The 20,203-nt window shown below is 37.5% G+C and overlaps 1 pseudogene; it reads left to right on the top strand.

The window, feature by feature from the left end:
- Nucleotides 1–20,203, top strand: part of LOC131323670 (uncharacterized) — a 105,631-nt pseudogene that overhangs the window by 32,965 nt on the left and 52,463 nt on the right.

A 20,203-nucleotide genomic window follows, 5' to 3' on the forward strand; every position in this document is an offset into this window, starting at 1 on the left:
ACAAGAGGAATCTAAAAAGTAAAAAATTAAGATAATCTTTTTTAAAAATTTCATAAAAAAATCAACCAATAATTAGCAAAAAATTATCATAGTTTTTTTTGTCTTTATTCCAAAAAAAATTAGTTTGGTTAATAAGTTTTGAAATCCTAAACCCTAATTTTAGATTTCTCTTGTTGAGACAAACGAATAAGGTCTAGGTCACAGTACGAGAACCTATTATCCTACCTCTATTACTTGGGGTTCTTTACCCCTTTCCACGAAAAGTGGATGCAAAACTAAAAACGAAAAAACAAAAAATTAAATAAAGACGAAAAAGTTATCTAGCTTTTTGATTTCTCGAAAACAGGCTTCATATACGTGGGTTCTATGAGGTGGTGACTTGAATGGGTGGCTATGGTACAAGTTGAAGTGGCAAAGGCGGTGGGTTGGGGACGAAACGGAACACGCGTAATACTTTGGGGACCAAAAATATCAATAAACCTAGGTTGGACCGTATGGGCCAACTATTTCCTCAGTAGAAGTTCTTGGATTACTAGGAATTGGACGAAGGAACTGTGGATGAAAAAAAAAAGTTGCAAGAAGGACTTAAAAAGAAAATGGTATGTTTCCATTCGGTTCCAATTAAATAAACCCAGAGAAAATTAGGTTTCTGATTTCTAAATATTAGGTGGTGCTTTGATAAGTTAATTTCTGTTTTGCCGATAAAAAAGAAGAAGTTAATTTCTGTTTTATAATGGTTACATGGTCATTAGAATCAAGATAAAACCGATAACTCTTCTATATCCATCAGTTTCGTTGTAATTATCATCAGACCAAGATAAAACCGATAATTCTTCAAACGAAATGGTGGTTTGTTATTACAGCAGCAATTATCATCAGACCAAGGTAATCTTGAGACAACCAAATTATTCACATCGAAGGAGTTGAAGAAGGCAACGGACAATTACAATGCTAATTGAATCCTTGGCCAGGGAGCCCAAGGAACTGTTTACAAGGGGATGTTAACAGATGGGAGAATCGTAGCGATTAAAAAGTCAAAAGCATTGGATGAAGGCAAACATGAGCAGTTTATCAGAGATGTTTACAGCTTTGGGGTGGAGTACTTCCAATCCAGCCAATTCATAGAAAAGAGCGATGTTTACAGCTTTGGGGTGGTACTTGTTGAGCTCCTTACTGGAAAAAAGCCGATTTTGTCAGACGAGTCTAATGAAGTGGGAAGCCTAACAGCATACTTCCTATTGACAATGAAGGAGAACCGGTTGTATGATATTCTCGATGCTCGAGTTGTGAAAGAGGGTGGAGAAAAAGAGATTTTGGCAGTCGCTAATATCGCGAAAAGATGCTTGTACTTGAATGGAAGCAGCAGGCCGACAATGAAAGAGGTGGTAATGGAGTTGGATGGGATCAGAATGTCAAATGCGGCAACCGCCACTGTTAAACAAAGTTGTGATAACGTTGAGTATGCAAATGAGGATGACCTTACTGGATCTCAGGAGGCTGCTTCTACTTCGACAGGTTCATCTTATCGCAAAATGAATATCGAATTACCTCTGTTGCTTGACAAATCCTCTGGCTCACTGTGAGTCCTACACATGATTAAGTGTTGGTAATCATAATATCTGTTGTTTTTGTGGTTTCTTGTATCATACGTACTCTACAATCGATGCTCCTACACAGTTTTTGTGCGAAGTAATTCAAAGGTTAGTTAGAAATAAGGCTATCTCTCTCCAACAATTTGTAAAGCGTGCAACAGAATAAAGGCTGCTGCTTTGAGGGATTTTAGCATTGTGATGCTTTGTGTATGTTTGAATTGTTCTTCCACTCTGCCTCTGGACCATTTTATAACTATTGTGTTGCTTGTGATTCTTTTGTTTTGTTTCTGTTTTTGTGATTAGGAACCATTTTGTTATTGCAAGACCATCCAAATAATTCATCTTGAATCGTCGAAACATTAATTTTCAAACAAGCTAGAGAGACACTAGGAAGGAGCGTTTTGTTCCTGTTTACTTTTCTTCAACGCGTGGTTACTGATTGCTCCAACGCACCGTCTCGATAATAATCAGTCATACCATCAGAAATCCATTGGTGCACGCAATATTTGAATCTACGAACTTGGGGAGTACTAAACACAGGAAAAAGATTCATAAGGCAATGGGAATGATTTATATTGGCGTGGGTCAACTAGAAAGATTATTGTAAGAAGATAGATATTGGCTGATAAAGAATTTTTCAAAGTGGAACGTTTTGAGTGTTTTCAATTGATCAATTTTCTCTTTTGAACATCAGGTTTAGGTTTGGTTCATTTATTAAATGAGCTTAAAATTGAAGCTCAAGTTCGGTTTATTTATTAGACGAATCAAACTCGAACGAAACTTTACGGAATTAAACACTGAACAGCTCACGAATGTCTCATTCATTTGCAGTCCTGACATCTCCTATCTGTTCCTACGTCTGTACTGTGTAGGCATGCGCTCATCCTTTTAGAGAGAGAGAGAGAGAGAGATTTGGTAATTTAGATGTTTCAAATCATCTTATTGTTGTGGCTAACCACAACAGAATCTTCTCTAGCAAAGCCTGGCTGTCAAAAAAGATGCGAAAGCATAGACAATTAGACATCCCCTACCCCTTTGGAATTGGACCCAATTGCTCTATTGCTGATGGTTTTGCAGTAACTTGCAACGACTCTTTCAATCCACCCAAACTTTTTATTACATGGGACTGTCCAAGTTAACAATCCGGTTATCACTTCCAATTGTTCTGGTACGACACCATTTTCGTTCTCTGACACATACAATAGGGAAAATTATTCAATACTTCCGGTGTATACTCCCTCCTCTCACATAACAAGTGGGTATACACAGGACCCATACGTAGGCCTCACATGTTATGTGAGGGGAGGGAGTATATACCGGAAGTACAATAATTACTCGTACAATCGATTCACAGGCATCGGTTGTAACAGAAACCCGTCAAGCAGTCATTACAACTGGTTGTGTCTCGGTTTGCAACGTTAATTCTTCAACTGTGCTTGACGATTTCCTAGTCTTAAAATAATGGGTTGCTCCAAGCGTAGGGCGGAGACCGACGTAGCACAATATCCGGTAAGTCCGGAATCGAATCCACAAAGACGATGATGTGTGCTGACTAAAAACTCGGGTTGTTATAATTTAAATGGGCTCTTAGGTAACCACCCCTTTTAAAGTTGGTACCTCCATTGGCTAATACAGGAGTAGAGTTTAATTTTAATCCCCAATAACGTAAAAGGCCCTTAAACTTTATGAAATAACAAACCAATAATTCATCTTTAAACACTTTGCATTTTGACCCCAAGTTTCTTGCGTCTTCCGCTTTAATCCAAAATCTCGAACAACGAGCTCGAACAATCTATAAACAACAAAAGAACGCAAGAAATACTAATTAACAAAAATAAATGAATAACAAATGTAGTTTGGAGGGCCAAAATATGTATATTTTGGCACTTATCACACCAACTTACACTTTGTTAGTCCCGAGCAAAGAAAACAAAAGCAACTAAATAAAATAAAATAAAATCGATAGTTCTTTTAAACCCCCAGGCGGCCCCGGTAGGACGAGTGAAGCCTCGTGAGGGTTTTCAGCAGTGATCACCCACAAAACACTGTGAATCCTCTTCACATGAAACTCAAAAACTGTAAGATAGCTCAATGACATCTCAAGTAATAATTATGAAGTCATCGCAAAGGGATAATGGAAATAAGCAGTTCTAGATACTATCAAGTCATAAAAATGAGTCATGGCACCTATACTTAGCGTGTGTAAACATGGGCTCCGGTCACAGGTGAAAAATAACTAAAATTTCTTTCCGGACCGAGTCTCGACTTCAAATCTTACTATGTCATGCACTCAACAAATGAAATCACTCGAAACAAGGTGCATATTACTCTCAATATGTGCGGGCAGACGTTATGTAAATGAAAGCAAAATACTCCGCACACAATGACACGAAAAGAAAGCTCTTTATATTGGACACACGATCTCATGAACGGAATGCCAAGTATTGAAAATTCTTTATATCCACCAATTTACAGCCCATTGCCCATAGGATCAAATAGGACTTCAATTCGGGTTATAACATCAGGTAAGGGAAAATATTTCAAGGCTAGGTGAGAATTCAAGTGTCCGAGAATAGGCTAACCACAACTCACATAGGGCAAATATAACAATGCGTGCCCTCTTTTTCTTCTCTTTTTTTTTTCAACTCTGCCACATCTCTCTTTCCTACTTTTAACACAAACTCACACTTAGAACAAGTACTATTTTCCACAATAATATGGTGTCTTCCCTTTTTGCTCTTTTTTTTTATTTTTTTATTTATTTTTTGAATGGAAAAGATCACCAGTCAATCAAAACTCAATTCACAACTCTACTCATCCCCTTCTCAAAAATTCACCTTCACATCATTAACTAACCATTCTCAAGACACAATATAGATGGTGGAGCTCAACAAGAAAAATGCTGTATGCATGAGGCTCAAATTGGTTCATAAGTGATAAATGTGTGAATGAAGAAACGAACCGGCTCTAAATAGCAAAGATGGCCTATAATCCTCTCCAATGGGCAACACAACCATGCAACTTTCCAAATCCAAGAGATAAGTAGGCAATTCAAAACATTTCCAACACTTGACGACAAAAATAATGAGATCAACAACGAATTTACTTTTTTTCGTGACAAACAAGAGTTTATTTGACACCACTCCAAGAAAAGATAAGGCTCTAAACTCACATGGGTATAAGTCTCCACTAAACTAGCCATCGAGAATAATCAAGTCACAGCTCACAAGCAACCAAAGCTCAAACAGACGTGAAGTGCAAATGTGCTAAAAATAAATGCCATGACAAACTCTTCGCGACAAGTTAGCAAAAAGAACTACAATGCCACCACAATATAATCAAACAATGACTATCACATCTCCAACTCAATCAATGAAGAGCCAATCTCAACTGCTTTCAGTCTCATGCAAAAAGAATTTCACCTTCTTTTTTTTTTTTCTTTTTTAACAAAATAAAGAACAAAGTGATCCTTTCCCCCAATTTGAACTATTCAATATCCACATTGAAAGCATGAAAAATAATGATAGGACATAAACATAAAAGAGAGGATAGATATTACCTCGAAAAAGAGGGGCTAAGCAGGGTAAACTATAGATAGAGGGAGACCTCCCAACTTGGATCGAACAACTTGCAAAATGTTAGCCTCCAAGACAACAAGAAAAATAACTAAAAGAAATAAATAAGGCAAGAAATAAAATGAAAGACACAAAATTAAACCATCCACTTTCTTCACGTGAAAGACACGGGTACTACTTTTTCCCCATTTCTAAAGCGAGAAACGGGTGGCTATACCAGACAAAAAAACAAAATTCATATACGAACAGCCAAACGCAGGTACCGAACATTTATTATGCCAACGAGAGCTAAGACAAAGAACGTAGCATTCCATTTTACACCTTTTATCAAGAATTGAACTCGGCCATGCCACAAAATAAGATACTTCGAGTAGCACATTTGCCAAATTCGTTTTAGACATTTAAATTCCAACAAATGTATAGCCCAAACTAGATTAATTTTCAAATTGTTGACAAAATCCACAAGATATGAATGACAAACTAAATTAAATTCATCAACACCAAGAAAATCAATCAGCTCCACATTTAAAAACTCTTGCGAAAGTGTAGATTCAGTAGCAGGGGTGATACAATCTAGAGCTGAGAGTACTTGATTATTCAGTGCAACTATTGGCAATGACTCCTCAAAAGGCATATAACCTAGTGCAACTATAAATAATGACTCCTCAAAAGGCATATAGCCTTCACTAATAACAAGCAGCTCTATTTCCTCTTTTTCTCTCGCATCAGAATCCTTAGGAAGTGGCTCTATTTCCTCTTTTTCCCTCGCATCAGAATTAATATCCTCAGGAAGCCGCTCTATTTCCTCTTTTTCTCTAGCATCAAAATTGGTATCCTCAGAACTTTCAGTCAACTCACAAAATTGAAGTTTTTGGGTTAATTCATCTAAGAAATCCCAAACATCTTTCAGGGTTTTTATCCAGAAATTCATCAGTGGACTTAAAATCTACCTCGCATATCTTAGGATTTAAAGCATGGCAAAAGGTAGCCAGAAGACTGCCAATCTCACAGTTAAAACTCGACCAAGAGAATACGACAAATTTAAATCGCTCCCAACACTGCGACAAAGACTCATCATCTTACTGATAGAAATCTGATAGTTCTTGTAAAAGCATATGAGTCTCATATGAAGAATTGAAATGATTGAAAAATTGTATTACAATCTCACCCCATGTCAATCTTGGACTCAATAAATTAAACCATCTAGAGCACTATCACGCAAAGATGCTGGAAATACATGTAAAAGAGTCTCTTCGTCGCTAGCAAAAACCTCCTCAAGTTTATGAACATGCGAAAAATGATTTTCTGATACAAAACCATAAAATATAGGAAGCGACACTGAACAATCAAATTATTTTGCATAACCTCCATACCTCCTTGCAAAATGGGCCATTTTTTTTGGCTTTTCAACAATTAAAAAAAAAATAAAGAACTAAAAGAAAACAAATAAAAAATAACAACCCGAATTCTTAACACACGTTATCGTTCCTCGGCAACGGCGCCAAAAATGCTTGACGATTTCCTAGTCTTAAAATAATGGGTTGCCCCAAGCGTAGGGCGGAGACCGACGTAGCACAATATCCGGTAAGTCCGGAATTGAATCCACAAAGACGGTGATGTGTGCTAACTAAAAACTCGGGTTGTTATAATTTAAATGGGCTCTTAGGTAGCCACCCCTTTTAAAGTCGGTACCTCCACTGACTAATATAGGAGTAGGGTTTAATTTTAATCCCCAATAACATAAAAGGCCCTTAAACTTTATGAAATAACAAACCAATAATTCATCTTTAAACACTTTGCATTTTGACCCCAAGTTTCTTGCTTCTTCCGCTTTAATCCAAAATCTCGAACAACGAGCTCGAACAATCTATAAACAACAAAAGAACGCAATAAATATTAATTAACAAAAATAAATGAATAACAAATGTAATTTGGAGGGCCAAAATATGTATATTTTGGCACTTATCAAACTGCTGCCAGACCACAATATCGCCTTCCCTTAAAGTTCATTAACGCCGAATCATGTGAATCTGTATGCAGTGGACTAGAGATGCAAGAAGGTGTATCACATGGTTCAGGCATAGAACGTGAAGAATGTGATATATAGAGGGAATTGTGATAGTCAGGTATAGGGAGGGGAATAACAGAATCTGAATTGAATTTTTGGGAAGAATGTTGAAAGGAGAAAATTGTTTCATGAAAAATAACATCTCGACTCGTGAAAATTTCATGGGTGTTGAGATCATAAACACGATAACCCTTTTTACCAAGAGGATAACCAACAAAAACACACTTCCGAGCTCTTGGACTGAATTTATCTCGAGAAGGCTTAAGATTAGCTGTATAACAAAGACATCCGAATACTCGAAGATGGGAGTAATCAGGTTTTCTATTAAACAGAACTTCGTGTAGTGATTTATTTGAGAGTATGGGAGTGGAAATGCGATTGACCAAATATGTGGCAGCTAAGACGCATTCACCCCAGAAAGCAAGGGGTAGATGTGATTGAAATTGAAGAGCTCGAGCAACTCCAAGAATGTGACCATGTTTGCGTTCTACAACCCCATTTTGTTGGGGAGTGGCAACACAGCTTGATTGATGAAAAATACCATGTTCTTGAAGAAATGGATTGATTAATTTGGAAAAGAACTCTCGTCCATTATCTGTTCTGATTTGTTTGACTCTGCATTGAAACTAGGTATTAACAAATGCAAAAAAGTACTTAAGGTAGAAAGGAGTTTCAGATTTATGTCGCATCAAAAATACCCATGTGCAACGAGTAAAGTCATCCACAATGGTGAGAAAATAATGAGCCCCACAATGAGATGGGGTTCGATAACCACCCCATATGTCACAATGTATTAAATCAAATGGGCCAAGAGAGGAAATGGAACTCCTAGGAAAAGGGGAGTCGCTTAAATTTTGCTATCGGACAGATATCACAATGACAAGAATCTTGAATTGAAATATCATTAACAGTTTTTGACAATGCTTGTAAACGACTAGAAGAAACATGACCAAGTCGCCAATGCCACAAGTCAAAAGTTGGACGAATAGAAACAAAAGAAGTGCCAGAAGCATCCCAAGGGTGAAAGTAGTAGAGACCATTTTTCTGCTCAGCTATTCCAATCTTCCTCTTTTGGGGTTGGTCCTGAAAGATGCAAGAGTTTTGAGTAAATAAAACAGAAATAGATGTAGAAGCCATGAGCTTGCTGATGGAAAGTAGATTGAAACCAAAAGAAGGGACACACAAAACATGGTCAAGCAAAATTGTTGGAGTGAGAAAAATAGAACCAACACCAGTGACTGCAGCAGTAGTTCCATTCGGAAGTTTGACGGATAACATGGTAGAAGTGGGTGTAAATGTATGGAAAAGTGAGGAATCAAATACCATATGATCTGAGGCACCCGTGTCCACTATCCATGTTGCAAAGGATAAAGAGGATGGGTAAGAAACAAAATTACTTGCAAAATGAGTTGATGGGGGTGTATTACCAGTATTGATGAGATTGAGTAAGTGTTGATATTGCTCAGAAGTGAAGGCTTGAGCCATGTGGGTGAGGTTGACTGGATTTGTTGGAACTATATGAGTAGGAGTTTGACGCGATAAGGAACCGGAGCCATCCATAAAACCTTGATTGGCATGGAACTCTTGAGAAGAACAAACATTAGCAGCAGTTGCAATACCCTTGGTCGGTGCTTGAGTGCTAGTTTGATGAAAGAAAGGTGCTCTGACAGTGGGCTTATTGACTCCCTCAGTTTTAGAATGTTTGTTGGACTGATGAAGACGATGGCCGGGTGGGTAACCAACGAGTTTGTAGCAATTTGCTTTGGTGTGTCCAACCCATTTGCAATGCTCGCAAATGGGACGAGGTTTGCGATGACCACTAGCAGTTGGCGATGGAACAATCTGATAATTAGACGGGAAAGGGGCAGCATAGTTATTTGAACCTAGAAATGCAACAGATTCTAGTTCAACTGATGGATTTGCAGAAATCTGGCGCTGTTTCTCGTCTTGAAGCAAAAGAGAATAGGCACGATTAATAGATGGAAGCGGATCCATAAGACGAATTTGGCCACGAATGTTACCGTAAGTATCATTGAGACCCATAAGAAATTGGGTTAGCTTCTCCTGTTGCTGGTAGTCTTGTAGGGCCTTTGAAGAACCACAATGACAAGCAGGAATAGAAAGATAAGAATAAAGTTCATCCCACAAGGATTTCAACTTTGTGTAATAAGAAGAAATGAAAAGTATCCCTTGAGAATGAAGAGCAATATCGCGTCGTAACTGATAAATTCTAGGAGCATTTGCTACGGCAAAACGCTCTTTGAGATCATTCCAGATGGCGGAAGCGTAGGTCTCATACATCACACTATCAGCGATTTCGGTAGAAAGAGAGTTGAGGATCCAAATCTTCACCATATCATTGCAGCGTTTCCAAATCTGATGGTCTGCAGTAGATGGTGGAGGAATCTCCAAAGAACCATCAACGAAACATAGTTTATTTTTGGCATTCAACGCTGTGCTCATAGCACAACTCCATGAAGAATAATTATCTCCATTTAGAGGATGAGAAACTAGTATAGTGCCTGGACTATCTGAGTGGTGTAGGAAATAGGGACTGGAAGAATCGATACTTGCAGCTCCGACATCAGCACTCTTTATTACATCTATAGTGGAAGATGAGGTTTTACTAACTGTAGCCATTAGGTTCACAACTGAAAAGTGGAGAGATAGAACAGCAATGTGTTCTATGAAGAAAGAGAGCAGGAATGTGTTCTATGAAATGAAATTCTTGAGAAGGATTATGAGAAAAGGGAACGTACTCAAAACAGTAAACAAGGATCTTAATGCTCTGATACCATGACAAGTTTGGGAGAAACTCTCAATGCATATTATTCATATTCAGTCATCTATATATACAAGAGTACAATGATCAGATCCCATAATCAAGGGGATTCAAACTTCCTAAATTATCTACATCAAATCACATCATTAAGGGGATTTCAATATCCTAAAATATATACATCAAAATCCCATAATTATAGTTAACATTTGTCAAAACCAATTCATTCATCAATTACTCTGTGAGTCACTTCTCAGAATCCTCTTGTGATAATAATTGATGAAAGAGAAAAATTAGACGGGAAAAACAAAATGGCCTAATCTTTACATTTTTTCTTTTATTTTGGTTAGGTTAGGAAACTGAGAAGAAAATTATGAGAAACTTGCAAAACGTCATGTTTGGGTTTGTTGCTTATGAATGGTGAATATGTGCAAGTGGTAATCGTACTTTTATTCCACGTTTAATTGCGGATGGGCATGAAATTCAAAACCCAAACAAAGCATAGGTAATGAGAACTATTGCCTTTCATACTTTTAACAAAGCGCGTGGGATACTTGAGATGAGGAAGGTACGATTTGAACCATGGCATCGGCATATTTTCTGCATAACTTTGCAGAATTTATTTTCTACGTTAATCTGTTGTTTCATAAAATTTGTTCATTGTTGAATGTCCTTGGTAAACTACGACTTAGTTTAAAAGTCACGAAATGACCAATTGCGGAATTTTCATTAGTCAATGAAAATAGCCGTTGACATTTATCTCCCGTATTTAGAATCTCAAATTTTGGTAAGAGGTAGTGTATGGCTAATATAATAATATATCAATATTTTGTAGGAATGTGTTTAAGCTTACCAATCCTCCCAACTTCCATCCCCAATTTTTTAGAGTTTTGATTTTCTTTTAATTTGTTTAAATTGAGAGAGAGAGAGAGAGAGAGAGAGAGAGAGAGAGAGAGAGAGAGAGAGAGAGAGAGATATTTGAGGACAATTGAGGAAAAGTAATCTAATGCTCCAGTGACATTTTTATGTGGTGACCCAACTTTTTTCTTCACCACACGTTTGTTTGGTTCTCACTACAAAGTGTTGAGCCCGCACAAATTGTTTTTTGTCCCGTGTATCGAACGGTCACAGCGCTAGATGATAAAAAATATAGTTTAATTTTTTGCCGGTCCCGTGTTCAATGCAAGCTGGCATTAGTCTTAATTTATCCACCAAAAAACATGTGTGGTGAAAAATAAATTTGGGGTACCACGTAACGGTGGTCCCATGCATCGGGCACAAACGCTAGTATTTTCTTCTTATGTCGTGAGTATGGTGTGCTTTCAATCCTCACAGCGAGAATCCTCATAGAGGATCTCGATCCGTGGTTTCGGTAGAAATCGTACCTGTGGGCTTTGGTCATGTTACGGACAAATGAAAACCCCTCCCCCCCCAAAAAAAAAAAAAAAAAGACTTTTGCTATGGTACTAAAAATCATATCAATAGGGTATTGCTTTACATTTTGGCACAAGTACTAAACATTTCGGGTTTGGATATTGTAATTGTGAAGTCTACATAAAACGACCCGTTATCATCCTAGAGTCTCCATTGGAGCTAAAAGTGAGTATAACATATAGTAACAAATAACTTCGCAGTTTGTAATACCTTATTGCTAATCGAGTTGATGTAATTTTATATATGCGCGTACACTATTATGCCATTCTTTATGAATCAGTGGCCAATATAGAATTTGTATAATCTACTTCTCGTTATCAATGGTGCTTATTCACATTGATAATGAAAAGTAGATTTCGCAATTATATATTGCTACTCGAAAAGGGAGAGGATTAGTGCCAAACCAGTGTAGTAGCAAAAATTGACGACGCCATGAAAAACAAGAGTGTCTACATATATCTAGCCGCCTTTTATCCGACTCCAAATTTAACATAAAATCATTGTTAGGTGTTGTTTGATTACCCAATTCAACGCTAAAAACTATTTGTAATGACTGCTAAGCAATTAAAGGTTTGATAATCATAATTCACATTATTTAAGAATTATAAGCACCTCTTAAATTGTAGGCTAAATTCAAAATAAAAATTAAGTAGTGCACTCGTATGCTTGAATTCTGCTTAAATTTATGATTACATCTTACAATTCCTTTCTTCCACCACCACTGCGCCGTAGCCACCACCATCCGTGATCAACGCCAGCATCACGACTACCATGACTACCATTATTTCCATGCCACCACACCACTCCACCTGTAACGTCCCGAAAATTCGAAGACATTAAAAGAAAGTTGAAAAGAGGTTTCCAATTAGTTTTCCATTTTGAAGAATTTAAAATTTCAAAATTCTTGTCAATTCCATTCAAATCACAATGTATCAACCTTAAAGTATTTTGCCAGATTCTCTTACTGTACAATATTAAAATAATTAATTGAAATTATAGAGCAAGTAAGGGTACTGCAACATCCAGGGTTTGACAAATACTTCATCGGTCAACATCACTTCACTTTTTCATACGACCTTTCTGCTCCATTTTCAGTACCTGGCATTTGAGTTACCAGGGCAACATAGTACATTGAGCGATGATGCTCAATAACCAAAATCCACCCGAAACCCATAACTTACAAACAAAGGCATGTACAATAAGGTTAAATTAAAAGGCAATTTAAGTAGCAAATAATCAATTTGAATTACTAGTCATTAACTCATAATTTCGCTTGACATACTTTACAGGTCATACTCTCACAATTCTAGGTCCATCAGGCAACCCTCAAGGTCCTGCTAGGCTACCCCCAATACCTGAGGTCTTGTCAGGCTACCTCTGAGGTTCTGCTTGGCCACCCTAGCTACACTGGGTCTTTCAAACTGCCCTTAAGGTTCTATCAGACTACCCCCGATAACACGAGGTCCTGTCAAGCTACCCCAAGGTCCTACTAAGTCCACAACCTTTCACATTATTCCATTTTTCCATTAATCCTATTTTCACGTCTAAGGTGATAAATCCATACATCGCAATCAACTCCGAAAACCTATTTATCCAATCTATCAGTACAACAATGTATCACGCAGTCCAACATTTTTACGAAACATGTTAACAGGCTAACAACTATTAATTCCACAATAATAACAAATCATGTGATAAAATCAATCATGTCATAGAATTAATCATGCGATTAAACTAGAATCGAACCGAAACTAATTAACTTGGGGCTTATAATATTAGCTTTTAATATTCAAGGGTTAGATTTATAAACTAGACAACTTCATAGGCTAAACTGTAATTTATCCAAATCCCATTTCAAATTCCAGTGGCCACTGTTTCATTTCGGGAAAACAGGGGATTTCGGCCAGGCTCGACTGGCGACGTCAGGTTCGATTATTTTCACACCGAAACACTAAAATCACCATATAAACGCAATATATATTTAGGGAGGTGGGTTCCGAACTACCTATTGTCTGGCGGAATGATTTACAGAGTGATTCTGGCAGCGGTTCGGGACAACAACGGAGCTCGCCGGTGGTGCTGGCTTGTACGGCAGTGGGGACCCGGTTGGCATTGAGGAGTGGAGTTAACCGGTGGTGATGATGATACACGGCTGGGGCTGGAGAATGGAGGAGGTGGTGTGATGGTGGTACGGTCCACGGTGGTGTGGAGCTACGGTGGTGATGGAGGAAACCGGCTGGTGGTGATGGCAACAGGATGTGGTGGCGATTGGTGAAGATGCCGGCCTCTCTCTCTGTCTCTCTCTGCCGAAATGGGAGAGGGAGTTGGCTGGGAAAAATAAAAAGAAAGAAGGGGTATTAAACAGATGGATTGGATTTACATGGGGAGTTTTACCTAATGGGTAAAAATGAGTTGTCCAATGAAGAGGGTTTTACGGAGGAAATTAAGGGATTTGTCTCTATTTCTAGCAGAAATTTTGAAGGATGAGCAAGGGTTGGGTTAAAAAAACAAATGCTCCGACGATGCAACGCTTACAGGCACTGGAAAAATTACTCGCCGGACACGTGCGCATACGACTGATTACAGAATAAAATTTTTATGTGACGACATAAATACTTTTTCGCATTAAATAAACTAACGAGCATAAATAATATTTTTGTTTTGATAATTATTATTATTAGTATTATTATTTATTAAAAATATTGGGTCTTTACACCACCGCCCTCCACCACTACCACAAGCATCCGCAACTATCACCACCAAGTCCACCACCACTCCACCGCCTCAACCACTACCACCATCGCCGTTGCCGCAACTATCACCACCACCTTCACCAGGGTCGCAGGGAGTGAGAGACCATTGGGGTCAGCTAACCCACTACATTCAAAATTTCAATAGAGATAGTTATAGTTTTCACCCAAAAATTTCTTATTTGACCTTCTTTAAAATTCCAATTAGGCCCGGCCCATTTAACGGCCCCTTTGCAACTTGAGCATCTTCACTCCTTACTTTTTTATTGACACAAACTCAAAATTTGAGTAAAAATACTTAAAAGGCTCATCCATTCCTTACTCGAACCTATATTTACTCAAATTTGAGTTAGACCCAAACTATTGCTCAAATTTTTGAAGACAAATTTCATATCTTGATATTCACGACTCCGCCATTAATGAAGTCTTTACTCATATTTTGTGCTTGGGTTTGAATTTGTCCTTTGGCACAATATCAAATGAAGTTTTTATTCATATTTTTATTCAAATCTTAGAATACAAATTTAAGCAAGCGGTGGAGATTCTCATGAGGGGAAACAGGTAGGGGGCGAAATAGAATCTCCTTATTTCTCCCGAACTATTTGGTTTCACACACGGATGTTTTCACTTCGCTCTTGCGCCAAAAGTCGCCATGGAGAATAGGTAAGAACCCTTCTCTCTCTCTCTCTCTCTCTCTCTACATTCACACTTTTCAAAATTGTACAACGCCTCTCTCTCTCCCCTACTTACAAAGCAAGATTCCAGATAGCGAAGAACGAAACATAGCAAACCCCGTGATTTGGGTAAAAGTCATGTTCTTAATTCTACAGCAAACTGATTTGTTCTGTTGAAGGGAAAAGCAAGCTAACTTTAAGCAAAGCTAGGCAACCCCATGGTTCTATTACCTAAATTACCTTTGGAAAATTGATTATTTCTTAGATTGTAACTTTCTATTTGTGTTTTAGGAATTGTAGATTGGGGAACCTTGGTGGGTTTGCGCCCAAGTTTCATAAGAGCTATGCCTAGTTGTTGACTTTTCACAATTCTTTTACTTTTAGATTTCTCTTGTCAAATACGAATTAACCATCCAAAAAAATTGACACAAAATTAACAAATGAAAAAAAAAATTTGTACAAGGGAAAAAAATAAACTTGCTTAATTATTTAGCCAAAACACCCCTAAGTTAGGACTTTTGAGTTTTGATTCAATCCAACACAAGCCAGCTTATCTGTGGCCTTCTTTTGAGAGATTTTTCCAAAGAGATGTACCACTAACTATCAACTTTTACAATGAGGTTTCTAGCAAAGTAAATTTTTCTAGAGTACTTAAGTTTGCCTATACTCGTTTCACTAAGGTTCTTAATTTTTAAATACTTATTTCTCAATTTACGAGACATGTCATTCTCTCATAATAGATCACCTTTAATTTAAAAAATAAGTATTTATTGTAGTTAGTGGAATACCAAATTATTTTAATAGATACTTGACTCCAATGCCAGTCAATCCTAGCTCCACCCCTGACCACCGTTATACCAGCACCGCTACTCCACTATTGCTCCCACTATCACTCCACCAATACACCACCGCAGTGCTCTACTACCACCATGACTGCTCCAACAACCACGATCTCTCCACCACCTTCTACTTATTACCATTAACTTACGTCTTCACCATCATGACTGCAGACAACTTGCTACCGTCACCACTAGCACCACCTCCTACCATCGCCACCTATCTCTCCATGACCACCACCACCACCAGGTCCACCATTGCTACTTGACCACAGTAGTGCAGAGTACCTTTTGCTAAAAGTACTTCTAGTCAAGCCAATTCATAGAAAAAAAATGATGTTTACAGTTTTAGGGTGGTACTTGTTGAGCACCTTACTGAAAGAAGGCCAATTTTCTCAGCCAAGTCTGATGAAGGGGGAAGCCTAACAGCATACTTCCTTTTCACAATGAAGGAGAACTGGTTGTTTGACATTCTCGATGCTTGAGTTGTGAAAGTGGGTGGAAAAGAAGAGATTTTGGCAGTTGCTAATGTCGCAAAAAGATGTTTGTCCTTGAATAGAAGGAGACGGTCAACAATGAAACAAATTGTAATGGAGTTGAATGGTGTTGTTAGAGACAAGAGAAAGTGTATAGAGTGTTAATTGTTGGGCCTGGAGTGCTCTTATTGATTTGGTTATACAATGTCTGTAACGCTTCAGGCTGACTACTGGCCTAGTACCTTGATTTTGATTCACAAGCCACATCACATGGCCCAAAAGCTTAAGCCCAATGTACTAATAGTGCCCACAAGGTTTGTTATATGCCCAAGATCATCCATACAGACTTCCGATATGGGACGAGGTGTTACAATCTCCCTGGAGCGTTACAATGTCACTCCCTACAACCGCTCTAAAAATAGACTTGCAGGTGCGATGTCGAATGCCATAAAAGATTTAATTGAAACCCTTCCTACAACCAATTGGTTTTAGGAGAGATAGTGGAAAAGCGGTCCGACATTAATGAACCCTAACACACATGATTCTTATTAATATAATGTGATACCTCATTACAATATTATACTAACCAACCTGGGACTAAGATAATGACACTCTATATTTTAACACTCCCCCTCAAGCCTAAAATAGATACTCCCTCCGTCCCTTATTTAGAGTCAAGTATTTCATTTTGGGCTTTACCTTAATAAGTATCCATTTTGTAAAGTTAGTGGGTAAAAGTTGGTTCATTGTCTATTTTGTCCCTAAAAGTAAATTCCATTTTAAAAAATTAGTGAGTAAAATATAATGATGATGGGTCAGGTCCTGTTTTGCTTTCTCCCAAAACCTTCTTTTTCAAAAAGAATGTAATTTCAAACTTAAATATAACGACAATAAAACATAATTTTTCAATTTTTTTGTACCGTTTAAAAGGTCTCAATGAGATCTATCAAACAAGATCCATATTAGTAGAAAAATTATTTGCGTAAACACATAATTTTTGACCTTAAAATTACCTTCTTTTTTCAAAAGTTCTTTTTTTCAGAATGTGGAACGACTCCTAAATAGGAAAAGTGAAGGAAAAGTTGATGTGAAAGGTATAATGATAATGTCTTTTTAATAAGTTAGAGTTACGAAGCATGACACTTAAAAATGGCCGGAGGGAGCATCACATAGTCCCAACTTGTTACATAATTACTCTAATCATGACTTGAACAACGACTTAGTAAACATATAAACCAGTTGAGCGTCTATGGAAACAAATGGAGTAGCTATCACACCAATAGCTAACTTCTCACGCATTAGATGACAATCAACTTCAATATGCTTAGTCCTTTCATGAAATAACGGATTGGATTGGATGCTCCTGCAATTGAGAGAGTATGAACACAAATTCGTTCGACGGGCAGTCAAAGGCGATGCTCGTGCGACTGAGTGAGACCGAGTAGTCAACCCTGGAAGACGAACATCGACATAACCTCCAGCACAGATGAGACGGCGAATTCGTCTTAAAGGCACCATGTGAAACACGGACCTTGGTTTGCGATTCTTATTCCTTTACAGTTTTTGTCTTGTTATTTCGGTCACTGTAATTTTTGTTCAAGTTGTTAATTCCATAAAGTGGTAAAATTGTTTATTGTTTTTCTGCACTGTTTTTCCTACAGATTTAAGTCTTTTCATGATACTCCATAGACTCAAAATCTATGACTTAGAAATTCGGACATTTCTATCGAAATTCTCTATGGAGGATTCAGAAGCTTATTGCATCCTAGATATGATTGCAAGAAAGGCAATTGTGTTTGAAAAGCATTTTTTTTTTTGGCTAAATTTCATTAACCTCTAGTCACCCTTTTCTTTGGCTAAATTTCATTAACCTCCCTTGAGTTTTTTAACAAATGCAAAGACCTCGCATGAGGTTTCTAAATGAGACTGGTATTCAATATGGTTAACAAATTCATAAATTTATTATAATTAAAATTTTGGAGTGAAAGTTGTATTTGGAAAATGAATGAAGGTGCATTTGATAAAAATTGGAGATAGAAATAGAGAATTGTGACATTCCATCTCTATATACACTTTTTCAGTAAAATACAGTGTTTTGAGTCTCCAAAATACAATGAATATATGCGTTTGTTTTATGTAGGATTGAGCTTTGGCTTTGTGTCATTACTGATTGGTGTAATTTGGATGTATCCTGCATCAATAGAAGGAAGCTAATCAAGCTAAGAGAGCAATTCTTCCAACAAAACGGTGGCTTATTAATGAAACAAAAAATTTCTTCAATCGATGGAATAGGTGCGGACTCATAAAAAATCTTTACAGCTGAAGAGCTAAAGAAAGCCACTAACAACTGTGCCGAGAGCCGAATACTTGGGCGTGATGGATACAGTGTGGTTTACAAGGGAATTTTATCAGACCAACGCGTAGTTGCCAACAAAAAGTCCAAAGTAATGAATGGGAACCAAAAAGAGCAGTTTATCAATAAGTTGTTGATAGTAACACAAGTTAACCATAGGAATGTTGTGAAGCTCTTGGGGTGTTGTTTCGAATCAGAGCTAGGTTCTTGAGCTTATTTATGATTATATACCAAATGGCACGCTATTCCAACATATTCATAAGCCATTATCTTGGTTAACATTGGAGCATCGATTGAGAATAGCTGTAAAAGCAGCTAGTGCACTTTCCTATCTTCACTCTGCTGCATCCATTCCGATCATTCATAGAGATGTTAAGTCTGCCAACATATTGCTAGACGCTAATTACGTGACAAAAATGGTAGATTTCGATGCTTCAAGATTAGTCCCCTTGGACCAAACTCAAGAAACTACAATAGTACAAGGGACTTTAGGTTATTTGGATCCCGAGTACTTCTCTACTGGCCAGTTAAACGAGGAGTGATGATGTTTACAGTTTCGGAGTGGTTCTAGCGGAATTACTGACCAGAAAAAAGCCTATTTGTCTGGAGAGGTGTCAAGAGGAAAGGAATTTGGTGACCTGCTTCGTTGTGTCAATGAAGGAAAATAGGTTGTACCAAATTTTAGAGCCATTGGTGGTGAAGGAAGGGACCTTGGACCAACTCCAAGCAATTGGGGAGCTTGTGAAGAGGTGTCTTTTTGTGAAAAGTGAGAGAGGCCTGCAATGAAAGAAGTGGGTGTGGAATTAGAAAGTTTAAGGAAGCATAGAAAGGATCCATGGATTAATCAACAAAGTCATGAAGAGAGGGAAAGTTTGTTGAGTGACGAAGCACCAACAGACATTTACACTTTGTCAATAGGTTCTTCTACTGGTGACATATCTGGTCAATATAGTTTCGATAGCAGCACAACATTTCTGCTTAGTAAGTCGTTCTACTAGCGGTTTGACATCTTGTGCAATAGGTATACAAAGGTAATGTGTTGGAGCCTTCTAATAGCATTATGGTGTTCTCACTACAAGAAAATTTGCATTAGGTGACAAATGAAAGTTGTCACAAATTGCATGTTTTTCGTCACAAATAGTATAAGTGACGAAAAAAAAATTGTCGACTAAAGGTTGTCGAGGATTCCTACCTCGTGACGAAATTTATTTTTCGTCACCTATGGTGTCTTTTGATGACGAAAAATTTCGTCACGAAAAAATCACTTGGTGACAAAAAATTTTTGTCACCTATTATTCTTTTTGATGACGAAATATTTTGTCTCCATTCTAATAATTATTTGTCACCAATTCTCAATTTCGTCACTAATTATGGCAGGTGATTGAACAATGTAAATACATACGTGACAAAAAAAGTTTCGTCACCAAAGAAATTAATTAAAAATAATAATTGTGACAAAATATTTTGTCACGTAAAATTTCCAATTAGTGACGAAAGATATAGTCATTAAAAAGTTGATGAGAGAAACATCTTTGGTGATAAAAAAAAATTGTCACCTTAAATATGTGTATAGGAAATAAAGTGACAAAATAAATTGTCACTAACACTCTTCCTACAAGACAATATCATCCTATTCATTTTGGAATTCAATACTCAGCCAAATAAA

The sequence above is a fragment of the Rhododendron vialii genome, chromosome 4a (assembly GCF_030253575.1).
Source record: "Rhododendron vialii isolate Sample 1 chromosome 4a, ASM3025357v1".
Lineage (NCBI taxonomy): Eukaryota > Viridiplantae > Streptophyta > Magnoliopsida > Ericales > Ericaceae > Rhododendron > Rhododendron vialii.